The 14,586-nt window shown below is 50.5% G+C and overlaps 1 long non-coding RNA gene across 1 annotated transcript; it reads right to left on the reverse strand.

Moving 5' to 3' along the window:
* Window positions 1-2,811: 2,811 nt before the first annotated feature.
* Window positions 2,812-14,562, reverse strand: LOC109492751. Its single transcript, XR_002736963.2, has 4 exons — window positions 14,459-14,562; window positions 13,656-13,854; window positions 5,175-5,273; window positions 2,812-5,008 (listed from the first exon to the last, which is right to left on the reverse strand). It is a non-coding gene; the product is annotated as an uncharacterized LOC109492751 (long non-coding RNA).
* Between the last annotated feature and the right edge of the window lie 24 nt (window positions 14,563-14,586).

Here is a 14,586-nt window from a genome sequence, read left to right on the forward strand (position 1 = left end):
GAGTTCAAGCCCAGCGAGGGGCTCTGCACTGACAGCATTTTCTCCCTCTCTCTCTCTCTCTCTCTCTCTCACAAGAGAAATAAATACACTTGAAAAAAGAGAGTAGTTGGAGATTTCATTTTAATTTTCGCTTTAGTAGAGGGGACTTCTGTTCTTTTCAATACATATAATATCTCCTGAATAGCACCTGGAAGAAATTAGCAGGTTCTAAGTTCTCGGAAACCCATGCTTACTTACGAAAGTGTGAGTAAATGTGGAAGCAAGATGCTGTTATTATTTATGTATTTTTAAAGCTTGTTTTCCTGACTCCTCCAAATGTCTGCTTCCCTCACAAAGCATTAGCCAAATGATACATAAACACATTTCTGACCCTTCTGAGGACAGCTGCGCAAAGCGACTTGGACAGGGCTACAAAATGAAGAAACGTGGGGCTGCCCTCTTAATTCCAGATGCTGTCACGGCTTTGATGGCATATCTCGGGGGGGGGGGGGACACTTTCCTGCCTCTTAGAATGCAGATCAACGCATGAGTCCCACCAAGCTTCCCGAGACGAGGAAGCAAGTGCTTATGGGATTTAAATGGCCGCAACCAATGGGCCTCGGGACATCCCGGTGACTTAGAATGTGCAGGTTTGGATGCCCAGGCAATGTGTGCAGTGTCATCTTCTCAACAGGGCTGGCTCGTGTCCCGCCAGCATTAAGAAATCGGCGGACGGGCTCTGTGTGCTCACCTTCCCGTGGTCTGGTCACGGCTCAGATCCATCTCGAAGACCCCGGGCCGAGGAGGACCCAGGCCAGCTCTGACACCGTATCTATCCTTCCATCCCCCGGGGCCTGGCACACACCAGGGCTGTGCCACACGGGCTGTGTGGAGGCCCAGCCCCCGGCTCACTGCCACCCCGCAGGCCAGCCTCACCGTGCTGGGGGCTGCTTGGGGCCTACTGTCTGTCGTGAACGAGATAACCCCGGTCTGTCCCCCTTCGAGATTGTGACACCTCGAGGGGAGGTCCTCCTCACCTGGTAACCCAGCCCCGGGCACAATGCGTATTTGTTGAATCGATGACGGCAATTTGCTTTATAAACAAATTCTTGCAGCTGGTTAACATCAGTTTTCAAATGCTTTTCGCTGCTTGCCCTTGTTGGGACATCTACAACACAGGCCCTGTGGTAGGTCGGGGACACCCACGGGAATAACGCATATCTTCCCTCGAGGAGCTCATAGTCTAGTGGGAAAGATTGGGGGGGGGCAGGTCATTTCAGGATGACACCCTCTACAACTGCCTGCTTCTCTCCATCGGGTCCCAGCTTCAAGGCCACCCTCTCCAAGAGTCTGCCCTCAACACCCCATTCCATGCAGGCTTCCCTGACTCTCTCGGTCAAAGCACCTGCTGATCTCTTTCAGCAGTAGCTATAATTCTGATCTGATTTTTATTTATTTGTTACTTGTCTCCCCCTAAAATACAAACACAAAAGCAAGAGGCTTGTCTAGTTAGTCCCCCGCCGTAATCCCAGTGCCTAGCACCCACAAATAAATATCCCTTATACGAAGGAACGTACACAGTGACATTTCTGACCGTGTATTACAACTTATGGCCCTTCCTGCCTTGGCATCCTTTCGTTTTGGGCTTTTCTCTCTGGGATATCGTTTAATTCATTCATTTATTTTGTTTATTGCCTGCCCGCCCCTTCTAGAATGTACATTTTGTGCACACAAGGATTGCTGCCTGCTGTGTCCACTGTTGTTTCCCTAGCGTGTAGAACAGGACGCATAGCACACACTCAATAAATACTTTTTGAGTGAACGGATGTCAATGCTACGTAGGAGTTAACAGGAGAATAATTTAACCCACGAAGGCAAGCAGTGGTCACAGAAGTCTTTCCGCAGGGTACGGCCTCTGAGCTCTGTCATAAGTCCTCAGGAATTAACTTACCGAAAGTGATCCGAGAACAAATCTGAGTAGTTCTATGACCACTGAATAAAGTGGCTTAATACTTACTTAAATACCATCTGCGAGGCCCAGATTGTTTTACCCGAGAATTCTACCCTCTTTCGACTTCCAATCTTATATGAACTCTTCTGGAAAATAGAAAAAGAGAAATCATTTTGTGAGGCTACTATAATCTCGATAATAAAACCAGGGAAGGGCAGTAGGGGAAGGAAAATCATTGGCTAACGTTATTCACAAGTTTCATGCGAAAGTCTCAGTGGGACTCATGCGAAAGACTCAATGGGATATTTGCGATCCAAATCGATCAATGACTACAAAATAATAATGCATAATCATCAAGTTGGGTCTATTGTAGGAATGTGAAGATGGCTTATTAGCAAACGGTTGATAATTTCACTATAATGAGATTTAAAGAAAAATTAAATTGGCACCTCATTAACTGCAGACAAAGGCATCAAACAAAATTGAACATTTATGATGAAATCTTAGCAATCTAGAAAAAGATGGCAATTTATTTCACTTGATAGAAAGAATAAATTAAAAATCTATATAAGCATCACAATTGCAGGTAAAGCATTTAAAAGCACTCCTTTTATTTATTTTTATTTTTTTAATTTTTTTTTCAACGTTTATTTATTTTTGGGACAGAGAGAGACAGAGCATAAACGGGGGAGGGGCAGAGAGAGAGGGAGACACAGAATCGGAAACAGGCTCCAGGCTCTGAGCCATCAGCCCAGAGCCTGACGCGGGGCTCGAACTCCCGGACCGCGAGATCGTGACCCGGCTGAAGTCGGACGCTCAACCGACTGCGCCACCCAGGCGCCCCAAAAGCACTCCTTTTAAAAAGATGAATAAGTCAAGGATGTCTATGATCACTGCTTTTATTCAACTGGAAAAGTTGGCATAAAGTAAAGAAAGGGTTGACTGATAAATGGCGCTCGGGAATTGGTTATCCAGGTGGAAAGAAATCTGATCCTTGCCTCAGATTACATGGAGGAAAAAAGACATAAGCAGAAACACTAGGAGAAAAAAATAGAATAATTCGACAAAACTTGAAACATTCCTGCTAATCAAAGATACCATAAGCAGAAAAAGACAAACCACAAACAGGGAAAAGATATTAGCAATATATATAACCCAAAACAGATTCTTATCCAAAATATATTTTTGATTTTTTTCCAATCATTTACAAAAATCCTTAGAAGAATAAAAGAAATACGAGCAAAAGTTACCCAGACGTTTCACACAATGGGAAACATGACAGTCCACTTATAATCAGGGAATGCCAAATCACAAGCATAACGAGATTGTCCCCAAATCTTTTAAATGTGTTGTTAGAGAGTTGAGGCAACCATGTAGACTGAAGGGGATTTTCTTTATGGGCCACTGATGAGCCACATAAACGACTCCAACCGTTCCGGCAAATTATTTGACAACACCTAGTACAATTGAAAATTTTACTTGCCCTCTGATTTTCAGTTCCATTTCTGCATGATCATGGTACCCTTGAAGAGCTCTTGCCCATATGCATAAGGAGATATGTGGATGGTGTTCACAGCAGTAAGGTTTGTGAGAGAAGAGAGAGAGAAAGAGAGGGAGAGAGGAAAAGAAGGAAGAAAGGGAGGGAGGGAAGGAAGAAGAGAAATTAGAAGCAACTTGAATGCCCTCAATAAGAGAACCGATGTAAACACATACACGCCTTCACATACACCGGCACATCGGACAGGACTGAGAGTGAATTGACTAAGGCTTACAACACGGAACCTCTCAAAAACACGAGAGTAGGCAAAAGTTGCAAGTTGCTGGAGAATACATAGAATATGACATCATCTATATAAGGGTTTGTATTTATTTATTTTTTTAAATTCAAGTTAGCTGACAGAGAGTGTAGCACTGGTTTCAGGAGTAGAGTTATACGAGGTCTTAAAACATTCTCAGCAACAGCGTGTCTGGCTTAGGGATGAGCACGCACGTGAATGTATACAGATCCTTAAAGAAATGATAAAACCCTGAACTCAAAATAGCGGCTACCTGGGGGGAAGGGAGGAAGAGCTGTGGGATTGGGAAGTACAGAGAGGTTTGACTGCATCGGGATACTTCGTTTCTTAAGCTCAGTAGGACGAGACATCTCTTAGATACCAAATATTTTATCTTAAAATTGAGTGGGGGAGGGGGGAGGGAGGGAGGAGGTAGCCCCAGAAGGAAAAGAAAAGAAAGAGTATTCTAGGAGGGAGGAGGAGCATGAGCCAAGATACGGAGGGGTAGCTGAGCAGGTGCAGTGGCAGAAACATGAGAAAAGTTGTGTTTAAAGCCCACGTTGAGAGGGAATGGTTCATGTCGACCGAGGGGGGTAGTCAGGGGGCAGACCATGCAGTAACCTTGAGCGCTGTGCTAAAGAATCAGGAAATTATCCTGTGAGCAATGGGGAGTTATTCCAGGGCATCAGGTGGGTGAGTGACTCGGCCGGCTAAGCATTTGGGACGGGCGGTTCTCACGATGCCGTGTAGGGTGGCTTGGAGGGACCTGGGGGAGACGAGGGGTATTCTGGCAGCAGGAGACCCAGCAGGAAGCGGGGAGGGGTCCAGACCAGAAGGGAAGAGCCCTGAGATAGAGGCAGTGGCACTGGAGAGGAGCTGCCTGAAGAGTAAGTATCCAATGCATATTTCCAAACAATTCTAATGCTGTGGCACATCCACATGGAAATGACTGTTCAGTATGTGGCAGCCTTGAAGTTCAAAACACAGAGGCTTCAGCCTTCCCATGTGTTTCTGGAGATGGCTTAGAACTGCAGTCTCCACCCAAGCTGGCTGAGTCCTGCCGGCCTCCGATGCCATAATTACGTGTTTATTGGTATTTGGAATGGATTGTGTGCACGGCCCATGTTGTCAGGTCATTGCTGAATCTGAGTGATGGCCTCTCTGTTCCATTTCTTCCTGATGAGTACACACACTTGAGCACTTAATGGAGAACGGGGGCCTCCCAGGACCGATGGCCTTCAAGCGGAACAAAGCAGTCTAAGGAATTAGTGATTTCTGACCTTTCTTAACCGGTCTGATGACTCTGGAAAAGGAAATTCGAAATTTTGAGTTATTCCCAAACTGGATGCATTACAGGAGTAATTGTAAAGCAAAGCCACGGAATCCCGGGTATTTTACACCAGATATCTCACATCAAGCGCATCAAGAAAGCAGAGTCCACAGCAGGCAGCTCCGTAGAAGGATCTCACCGTCAAGGACTAGTCACAGAAGTGCGAGGAGGGCAGAAAAGACAGGCGGGACGGGGAGGCGAACCAGCAATGATCAGTAACAGGCAGCTACTACCAACCCTATGGAGACAAAGAGAAGAAGTGATGTCCCAGAGCCCAGGAATGGACACCGTACTGGGAAGGGCTGGCCCGTGGGTTCTGGACGACAGGGAGACAAAGCAGGTGCTGGACATGGTCCCTGAAGCAGAGAGGGAAGAAGGGCTAGAACCACCCTGGCTCGTCCCTTTCTCCTGCCCTCTGGTCTGTTGCCAGCACTTCCCAAGGGCCAAACCTAGCCACAGGCCAGTGGGCAAGCAAGCCTGGAAAACTCATTTCCCCCCGGGGCCTGTGATATATAGCAGGGCAGGGAAAGGAAGGGCCTGGATCTTAGGGCAAAAGGGCAAATGGCCGGAACAGAGGCAACACTGAGTCAAGACCCATATGCCAAAAGGACGGAGCCATGGAAAAGTCTGGGGAAGAGAATTCCAGCAAAAGGAATCCAGAGCGAGCAGGGCAGGGGTGGGTGCACTGTCTTCCTCAACCCAGTTCAGGCTTGTCACTGGCACTGGTCATCTCGTTGGGACCTCCCCCACCACCGTGATTCCCTTTGGCCAGATTTTCCCTTCCCACTCAAGCCTGCCTCTTCGGAACCTTCCAGCAGCACCAGGTGCTGCCCTTCAGAGAGCTAGGGGCTGCCTGGCAAGCAGAGTATACACTCTTATGTCTGAGCCAGTTCTCTGACTCATAATTACCCCTCCCTCCATTTATTGACTCTTCACCCTGTGCAGGAATTGTACCAGAGAGAACTCAAGGGCATTACATCATGTGTTTCTTGCCACAGCCGTGTGAAGGGGGTTTTGTGCTCCCCATTTGACAGACTGGGAAGGGGAAGTTCAGATTAGTTAAATAACTTGCTCAAAGATCCTGTTGGTGACAGGGCTAGAACTCCACCCACGAATTCAACTTGCGCATGTTTAACGAACATCTCTCGAGAGTCAGACTGTGGGGATAGACAAGCATAGAACATATAGCATCCCAGGGAAGGCAGATGGTAAACAAATAACCACGCAATTATTGAGTCATTGTGTTTATGATACATTTATTGCTGAAGTCATTTACGCCAGTAAAAAAATTGTAATAAACTCCAGACCCTTCCCTGCTCATGTGTTTCTCAAGTGTAACCATTGGTTATTTTTTTGCTCTATTTTATTAACTCCTGCTCTCACATGTGTCATTCTTGCTTTCTGCAGACTCACTTCAAAGTTCTTTCTCGGGACTTGAGTCAAACACTGAATTCATTTACAGCTAAGGCTATAAATTGTCCTCTGCATGCTGCCTTTGCCATACCCCACAAGTTGTGATGTGTCAGTCTTTTATTTCTGTGCTATTCTAAGCATTTGCAAAAGGGAAGCTGTCAGGGTACTTGAAGCAGAATCTTACAGCACCATTTTGACCCAAAGTTCTCTTCTTTTGTTAAGCATATAAAATATGATGATGGTGATGATGGTGATGATGGTGATGATGATGATGATGATAAATTTCTATAAATGGGGATGGGGGAGGGTGACTGCAGAGTATGAAAAGGTTTGCCAGCAAAGTGATGCTCCCTCTCACCCCGGGCCCCCAGTCCCCCTCTGCAGAGGTAATGCCCATCAAGAGTGTTTGATGCCCCTTTGAAGACATCACCCACACAGAGGCACCACTTCTACGCATCTTTCCTTTTGCAGACTCCAGCCTAGAGTCTCGCCGAGTGTGAAGAGACTGTCGGGGCCACTCAAAACCAACCGCAAGAGCCCAGCTCTTGCAAAAAGCAGCTTGTAGAAAATGCATCTTGAGGTTCCTTCTGTTTTGAAGTTTAGATGTAGAACGGCAGGACCCTCCGAGGATTGCTTGACAGGAGGCTTTGAGGGTTGGGTTTTCGTAACCTCGAAATGCGGCAGAAGGCAGAGGCCCCAGCTCCAACTTGGGCAGAGATTCATTTTCCCGCTTGGCCCAGCTCGGAGCTCTCAAACGGTTCTTGGACCTTACGTAGGACACGCGTGGCCGGCCCCAGGTGGGTCCTCGAGGCGCCAGGCCCTGTCCTGGGTGTTTTCATATGGCATCTCCGTTCCTCGCCAGGGACACGTGTCATCTTAGAGAAGAGTGTAAAAGCTCGGGATGGAAACTTCTGGAGCTCAGGGCCACACAGGCAGTGAGAGAAGGAGCAGGAACTTAAACCCAGAGCTGTAAGTAAAAACATCCATGCATTCCCATGGACTGCATGGGACTGCACGTTGCTCTGACCACGTAAGGCCAAGTTTACCTTGGAGCCTGGTGAGGGCCCTCTGCGTCTCTACCATCCACACCGACACAGTGACAGACCATTCTGGCCACTGAGGGGAAGGGTGCTCTGAGCTCCTCCAAGTGTGCAGGGCTGGAGGGCACTTGTGCACAGGCTCAGGTCCAGAATGACCTGCGGGTCAGCTCTGGTAAAGAAGTCACAGAGAGACAAGGATGCACAGGGGAAGGGGGTCCGTCATGCAAATGTTGCCTCTTTGGCTACAAAACTGGCTAAGAAATGCCAAAGAGAGGAAACAAAGGAGCTGAATTTGTCCATTGTTCGTAGATGCTACTTTTGGTTCATTTCCCCCCTCCCCGTTATACACAATGCTGCCTTGCACATCCTCATACCTGCTTCCCTGGCACGTCTTTGAAAGTCTCTCTCAGGCTTATGCCTTCAAAGCAGTTGCACCCACTTACTCTTCCACCAGCAGGGTGTATGTGCACATTCCGGCAACCGTGTGTATGTGAAACTATCAGACTTCAACACTGTTTGCCCATCGTAGGGGTGAAAAACAGCATCTTGTTTTAATTTGCATATTCCCGATTTTTAAATGGGAGTGTCTCTTCACATGGGTTTCGGTCATTTTTATTTCTTCTAGAATTTTCTATACATACCTTTTGCCTGCTTTTTTTCTGCCTTTCTTGGCTTTTCAGGATTTCCTCAACTCATCTGAATTGCGTTCTGTTTAAAGTTTGGACAACATTTTCTCCCCAGCCAGCTGCCTGCTTTTTAGCCTTGCTGATGGTGGCTTTTGCCATGTAGAACTTTTTATTTCAATGCAACCAAACTTATAAATCTTTTTCACTTATGGTTTATGTCTAAGTCATCATTTCCTATCCCAAGGGTATAACATTATTCTTAAAAGCTGTGTTTTCAGAAGGTTGCTAGTGTATTCTGGAAACTTAGCAATTCTAATAGCTAGAGAGGCGTTGGCAAACTTCTTCTGTAAAGGGCCCGACGGTAAATATTTTAGGCTTTGCTGGACCTACCACCTCTCACAAATTGTCAACTCTGCCATTGTAGCACCAAAACAGCCATGGACAACACGCAAGTGAATGGGGGTGGCGGCGTTTCAATAAAACTTTATTTATAAAAACCAGGTGGCAAGCCAGATTTGACCCACAGGCTGTAGTTTGCTCACCCCGATCTAGCTCATCTAAGTCAAGTGTTGGAAGGTCAACACTCTCTTATGGTCTTCAGAGGTGCCCCACCAAGTTTGTAGAAGTTTGGGCAATTCTATTTGGAGTTACATGTGAGGACAATTATGTATAAGACAGGGCTGAGTTTATTTCTCTGAGCCAAAGAACCCACCTTTCCTTTGTGTTGGACGCTGACTCCGGACAGCTCAGTCGGCTGAGTCATGTGCTAATAAGACCCAAGTTCCACCTCTGGTTCTTACGAAAGCTAAATCGATGTGGACCAGAAATTAAGCACACTGCCGCCAGTTCAGCGATTGCCTAGGGAAAGTGGCTTCAGACAGGTTGCATAACGTGTAGGGCCCGGTTCAAAACGACAACGCAGAGTCCCTTGTTCAAAAATCACTGAGACTTTTAAGACGGGATAGCCAGGCATTAAACCAAGCATGGGACGCTCGTAAGCACACGGCCATCTGCTCCCGGTGAAGCTGGCCCTGCTCGCATCCCCTGGGGCGAAGGCTGGTTGAGGGAGTAGATGTCAACCTGTCTCACGGGCTCTAGAGGAATCTTTCAAAGGTCAGGCTAATTGGCTGGCACGTTGCCAGCATCCATTTGGCCCAAGGCTTGGGAGGGATGAGAACCAGCTAGCGCCTCTGAGTCGTTTCATACAACTTGTTGCATGCTCGTCGTAAATTCTTAAATATAGTTCCTGAAACTTTTAATTTTCCCATTTGCTCTTGGCCGTTTGTGGATTTTGCCTCATGCTTCAGAAATCTGAGGCCCTAAGGATATCTATTTAAAGCTACGGTCCAAGTAGCAGAAAAATGGTGTGTGTGGCTTGGACTTTTACAGAGGAGAGTTTAAAGAAAACTCTCGGTGCTGATGCATCTGTCTTTGGTTAGCACATAGCATCCTTGGAAAGAAACCTGTGGGAGCTGAGCAGCGGTTCCTGCTTCTGGGGTTTTGTTCGGAAACCCAGAGAGGAATAAATAGCATCACTCCCCAAACACCCCTGTTTAGATGTTTGATCTCAGCCCGGCAGCTGCTGTGGGGTGGGCTGGCCCGCCCACCCCGCGTGGGCGCCTGTCGTGGGCCCCGGAAGTACAGGGTTTCTTGCAGTCCTTTGGGGCCTGGCGTGGCCATAAAAATCAACCAGTGCGATCTCCTCGGACTACAGCAGAGGCCCAGAAAGGGTAAGTGACTTGCTTCAAGGCACACAGCGGTAAGCTATAAAGCAGAAGCCTGAAACCAGTCTCTCTGCCCACTGGTCCACGCTCCTGGCTCTTTCTCCTTCTCTGTTCTGCGTCTGAGGCCCTCCCAGCCTGAAATGATCACCCGCTGAAGCATGCTGGGCCTCCCCACCACCTTTTTTCCCCTTTCCTTTCCTTTTTTTCTTTTTCTTTTCTTTTTGCCAAGACGATGGTCACCCAGGCTGCTGGACCACTCTTAATTTCCTTCCACGGATGCTAGAGATGTGCTTAAGGAAGGCCACTTGAAGAGGGACGGGGAACAATGGTGGTGGGGGGGGGGGAGGTGAAGAAAGCATTGCCACTTCCTCTTCCTGATCCCTTTTCTGTGAGAAGCACCCACGGAACATCGGCAGTTTCTGAGTCCTGGGTAAGCGTGAGCTGGCGGAGCGTCGATTTCGCACCCCCCTCCGGGTCTCGAAGTCCCCGGCCAGCGTCCTTGCCCACGGGCTGCTCAGCTGCGGCTTGGCCACAGCCCCTGACGGGGAGCTCACTCCCGCCGACGGAGCCCGGCCCGCAGCACACCTCAGGAGCCCTGCACGTCTCCTTCAGCCCTCACAGACACCCCAGCTCGCTCATCCCTTCAGCTTCTCTTCCCCGGGGGAGCAGGAAGTGGAGGGAGGCGAGCCCTTCTCCTCACCAGACCCGCCTCTGCACCTTCATCCCCGCGCCCGGCCCAGGCGAGGTGCCCCCTGTCCACTTAATGAACAAGTAATTCTGCTCCTCTTTGAGCCGGAATCTGCTCCTCTAAGATGTCCCCCTCCGGTCCCCGTTCTGTGGATCTTTGGGCCTCACCGAACCACCCTTTGCCCCAGGAAAGTTCTCGGACTGTTGGAAGAACGTTTACCGGCCCGTCTGAGTTTTCTCTTCTCCGGGCCGGCACCTTCCCGGTTTCCCCGCGGGAGCGGGGTCCACACCTCCCTCCCTCTGTGTTCGGGCCTCGGTCTGTGTTTGTTCTTCTTCCCATGTGATGATCCAGAACAAGCCCAGCGCTCCAGGCCGGGTCTGTGGGCACGGGACACGTGAGTGTCGTACACGTGTGTGTTGTGAAGGTGTCGTGTGTACCTATGTGTCTGTTGGGGGGGGGTGTCTCTGAGTCGTCCCCCAGATGTCCCTGAGGGAGAGCTAGGTGGGGCCTCCACGGCGACAGTCCCACGAGCGTAGGGACTCGGGCCTCGGAAGCACTGGGCGCGGGGCCCGGCGCTCACTCAGCCCCCGCCGTTGTCACAACCGGTTTATGCTTGGGCTACGCTTAGTAACAAAGCGCCCCCATTTCCTTCGGAAGGGAAATTGCCAAATGGCTGCTATGGGCCACGGGTTGGCGTCCCCCTCACCCAATTCACGTGTAGAAACTCTAACCCCGAAAGGTGACGTTCTTAGGAAGCGGGCCTTTGGGATTAGGTGATTAGGTGACAGGACGAGCGCTCTTCTGGAGGAGACCCCAGAGCGCTCCCTCGCCCCTTCCTCCCGCCGAGGACACGGCAAGGAGGCGCAGCTACGAGCCAGGAAGACAGCGCTCGCCCGGCGACGCTGGCCGCCTGACCTCAGGCTTCCTGCCTCCAGACCGGTAAGTGGCAAATGTCTGCTGTCTGCAAGCTCCGCGGTGGGTGGCATGTTGGCACGACAGCCCCAGTGGACCGAGGCAGTCCCTTTCCTGCTGCTTTGCAGCCGGCAGGGGTCTCCTGTGAAGTGCATGACCCCGGGTTCGGTTCAGAGAGGACCCCACAGCCCAGGGGACGTGGCGGCGAAAGTCCGTTCGGCGCCGTGGAAAACAGTCACGTTGTACGCCTGCAGAGAGGAAATGGAATCACGGCACGCGGAGGGTAGGCATAAATAAACATTCCTCGTACGGCACGTCACGACTCGGGACGAAGTGAAAGGGAGTCGTTTCTAGTCCCTCAGATCACCACTCGCCGGGCGGAACCACGTTCACATCAGCCAACCCTCGGATCGCCCCAACAACACCGTGGGCCGTGTGAGAGCCCGTCTCGGAGACGCCCAGACTCAGGGGGGTCAGATGACTCCCCACCGTCGCACAGAGTCAGGCCTGTCCCGGATCCGTCCGGCCCCGAGGCCAGGGCTCTGGTCACTCGGCCCCAGAGGCCGCCGTGGCGCTTCCTGACCCGCCGCCCAAGAAAACGAAAACATCCTCAGCTGCCCTGCGTCACGCGGAAACGCACGACGTCCTCCTGCCAAGATTTGCCACCAAATCACTCTAAATTGGGCAATTGGCATGAATTGTGGAATGAAGAGCAGGAGACGCTCTGACCCCTTGAACTTCCTCCCCACAGAACTCTCTGGCCCTAGTGGAGGATGGGATGGGGGCGCCGATAATCCCTTAACCTAAAGGTTCACAGTTGCCACTTCCTGGCGACCCATCTCTACCTGGAGGGCCAAGGTGTCAAAGCTAGGATTCCAGTAAAATGAAAACAAGGCAGACAATGAACTAGGAAAGGTAGGTGAGACGTGCGCCTGGAACACGGACGACCAGGACGACAGCGGGCCACACGATGAGTCGGCAATTCACAGAAGGGATGCGAACGGTCGAGAAGCATAGAGGAAGCAGGGGCGCCTGGGTGGCTCCGTCGGTTAAGCGTCTGGTTTCAGCTCAGGTCACGATCTCACAGTTGGTGAATTCGAGCCCCGCGTCAGAATTTGTGCTGACACTGCGGAGCCTGCTTGGGATTCTCTCTGTCCCTTTCTCTCTGCTCCTCCCCCACTCGTGCGCAGGCTATCTCTCAAAATAATAAACATAAAAAAAAAAAAAGCATGGGGAAACAATGTTCAGTCTCACCAGCAAACAAATGAAAGCAAATTAAAACGCTAAGATGATACTTTCCTCCTAATAACTTAGCAGAGATAATACCCGGTCCCGGCGAAGATGCAAAGAAATGAGCCCTCCTACTTGTTGGGATGAGCACTGGGTGCTGTATGGAAGCCAACTTGACAATAAATTATATGAAAGAAAGAGAGAGAGAGAGAAAGTAAGGAGGAAAGAAAGAGAAAAGAAAGAAAGAAAGAAAGAAAGAAAGAGGGAAGAAAGAGAAGAAAGAAAGAAAGAAAGAAAGAAAGAAAGAAAGAAAGAAAGAAAGAAAGAAAGAAAAAGAAAGAAAAGAAAAGAAAAGAAAAGAAAAGAAAAGAAAAGAAAAGAAAAGAAAAGAAAAGAAAAGAAAGAAGCCCTCCCTACACGGACACGGGGCATTTCAAGTGCCAGTCGTTCTGAAGGGCAGTCTGGCAGCATGTTCGAGAGGACATTAAGATGTGGGTAAATTTGACCCAGCAAATGGTTTTTTTTTTTTCAATGTTTATTTATTTTTGAGAGACAGAGAGAGCGTGAGCAGGGGAGGGGCAGAGAGAGAGAGAGGGAGACACAGAATCCGAAGCAGGCTCCAGGCTCCGAGCTGTCAGCCCGGAGCCCGATGCGGGGCTCGAACTCACGAACGGTGAGATCGTGACCGGACCCAAAGTCGGACACTTAACCGACGGAGCCCCCCAGGCGCCCCCTGCCCAGCAAACGTGCTCAGACCGTATCCCAAAGGAATTGGTGAAGCCGTGGGCACAGCTGAATATACGAAAGGTGTATTGAGTTTTCACTTATAATATTGAAAAGTCTGGAAAAAAAAAAAAAAAACCCACCCCAAATCTCCAACAATAAATTGAATAATTATGTACTCCGTCACCAGCCTTGACCCTGCACTCTGAAGAGGGCACGTGGCCCACCCGAGGGGCCCAGAAGTCCCGATTCCTTGGCACCTACCCGCCGTGCGACCTCGGACGGCTCGGAACACCGCGTTCTTGCTCCGAGGCCACCTCCAGCGTCAGGGCCCGGCCGAGGCGGGTGTTCCCGGGGGGGCTGAGCGGCTGGCGGCTCCTTCTCCTTCCGCAGTCTCCCCCGCCAGCCACTGCGCTCCCATGGACGCCCCCATGATTAGCAGCAGCAGTAGGATCCCAGGAAGCTGGGGGAGAGAAATTTTAAAAGCCCAAATACCGGTTGAAAGGAGAGAGAAGGGCACGTACCCCGCCGTGCACGCCGCTCACTGGGTGTTGGCGAGATGCAGAAAGGAACTTTGAGTTTGTGGCCTGACGGTGGGAGTGAGCCCCGGAGCGCCCCCCAACTCGAAGAGAGGGGCCGAGGCAGGCTGTTTCCGCACAGACCGTATTTTTTTTCCCTCCCGCCCCAGGGCTTCCAGCGGTTGGAGCCTCAGTGGTTTCCTCTCCCACCCGCCCAGGCAGTCAGACCTTGGAAGCCTCGAGGGGTGGCCGATCACAAGGCACAGCGTCCTCCATTCTCCAGAACACTGACCTCTGCCGGGGCTATGCCCTCCTCTAGACCAAGGCCAAAGTTGGAGGGACTCCATGGAGTAGTGAACGCTACACTGGCCTCCTGACCCAAGGCCGCCTCAACAGTGATGCGACTCGCACCCCAGAGCACCCCCCCCCGCCCCCACCGCGGGATCAGGTGGAAACGAGTCTCGGGCAGAAACCACCTCCTCGCTTAGCTCCTTCCCCTGCCCCAGCCGCCTCCCCCACTCTTCTCCTGAGAGCTCCTTTCCAACCAACCACTCCAACAAGCGTCTCCATTTCAGGATCTGCTTCAGAGAAGGGGGGCTGAGCAGACCAGCTTTGATTGAACCCCCTGGCCATTCCCGAACGTTCCCTCTGAGCCACGCCCCACACCGGAAGCCCCT

Source organism: Felis catus, chromosome D2, assembly GCF_018350175.1.
Source record: "Felis catus isolate Fca126 chromosome D2, F.catus_Fca126_mat1.0, whole genome shotgun sequence".
NCBI classification, from domain to species: domain Eukaryota; kingdom Metazoa; phylum Chordata; class Mammalia; order Carnivora; family Felidae; genus Felis; species Felis catus.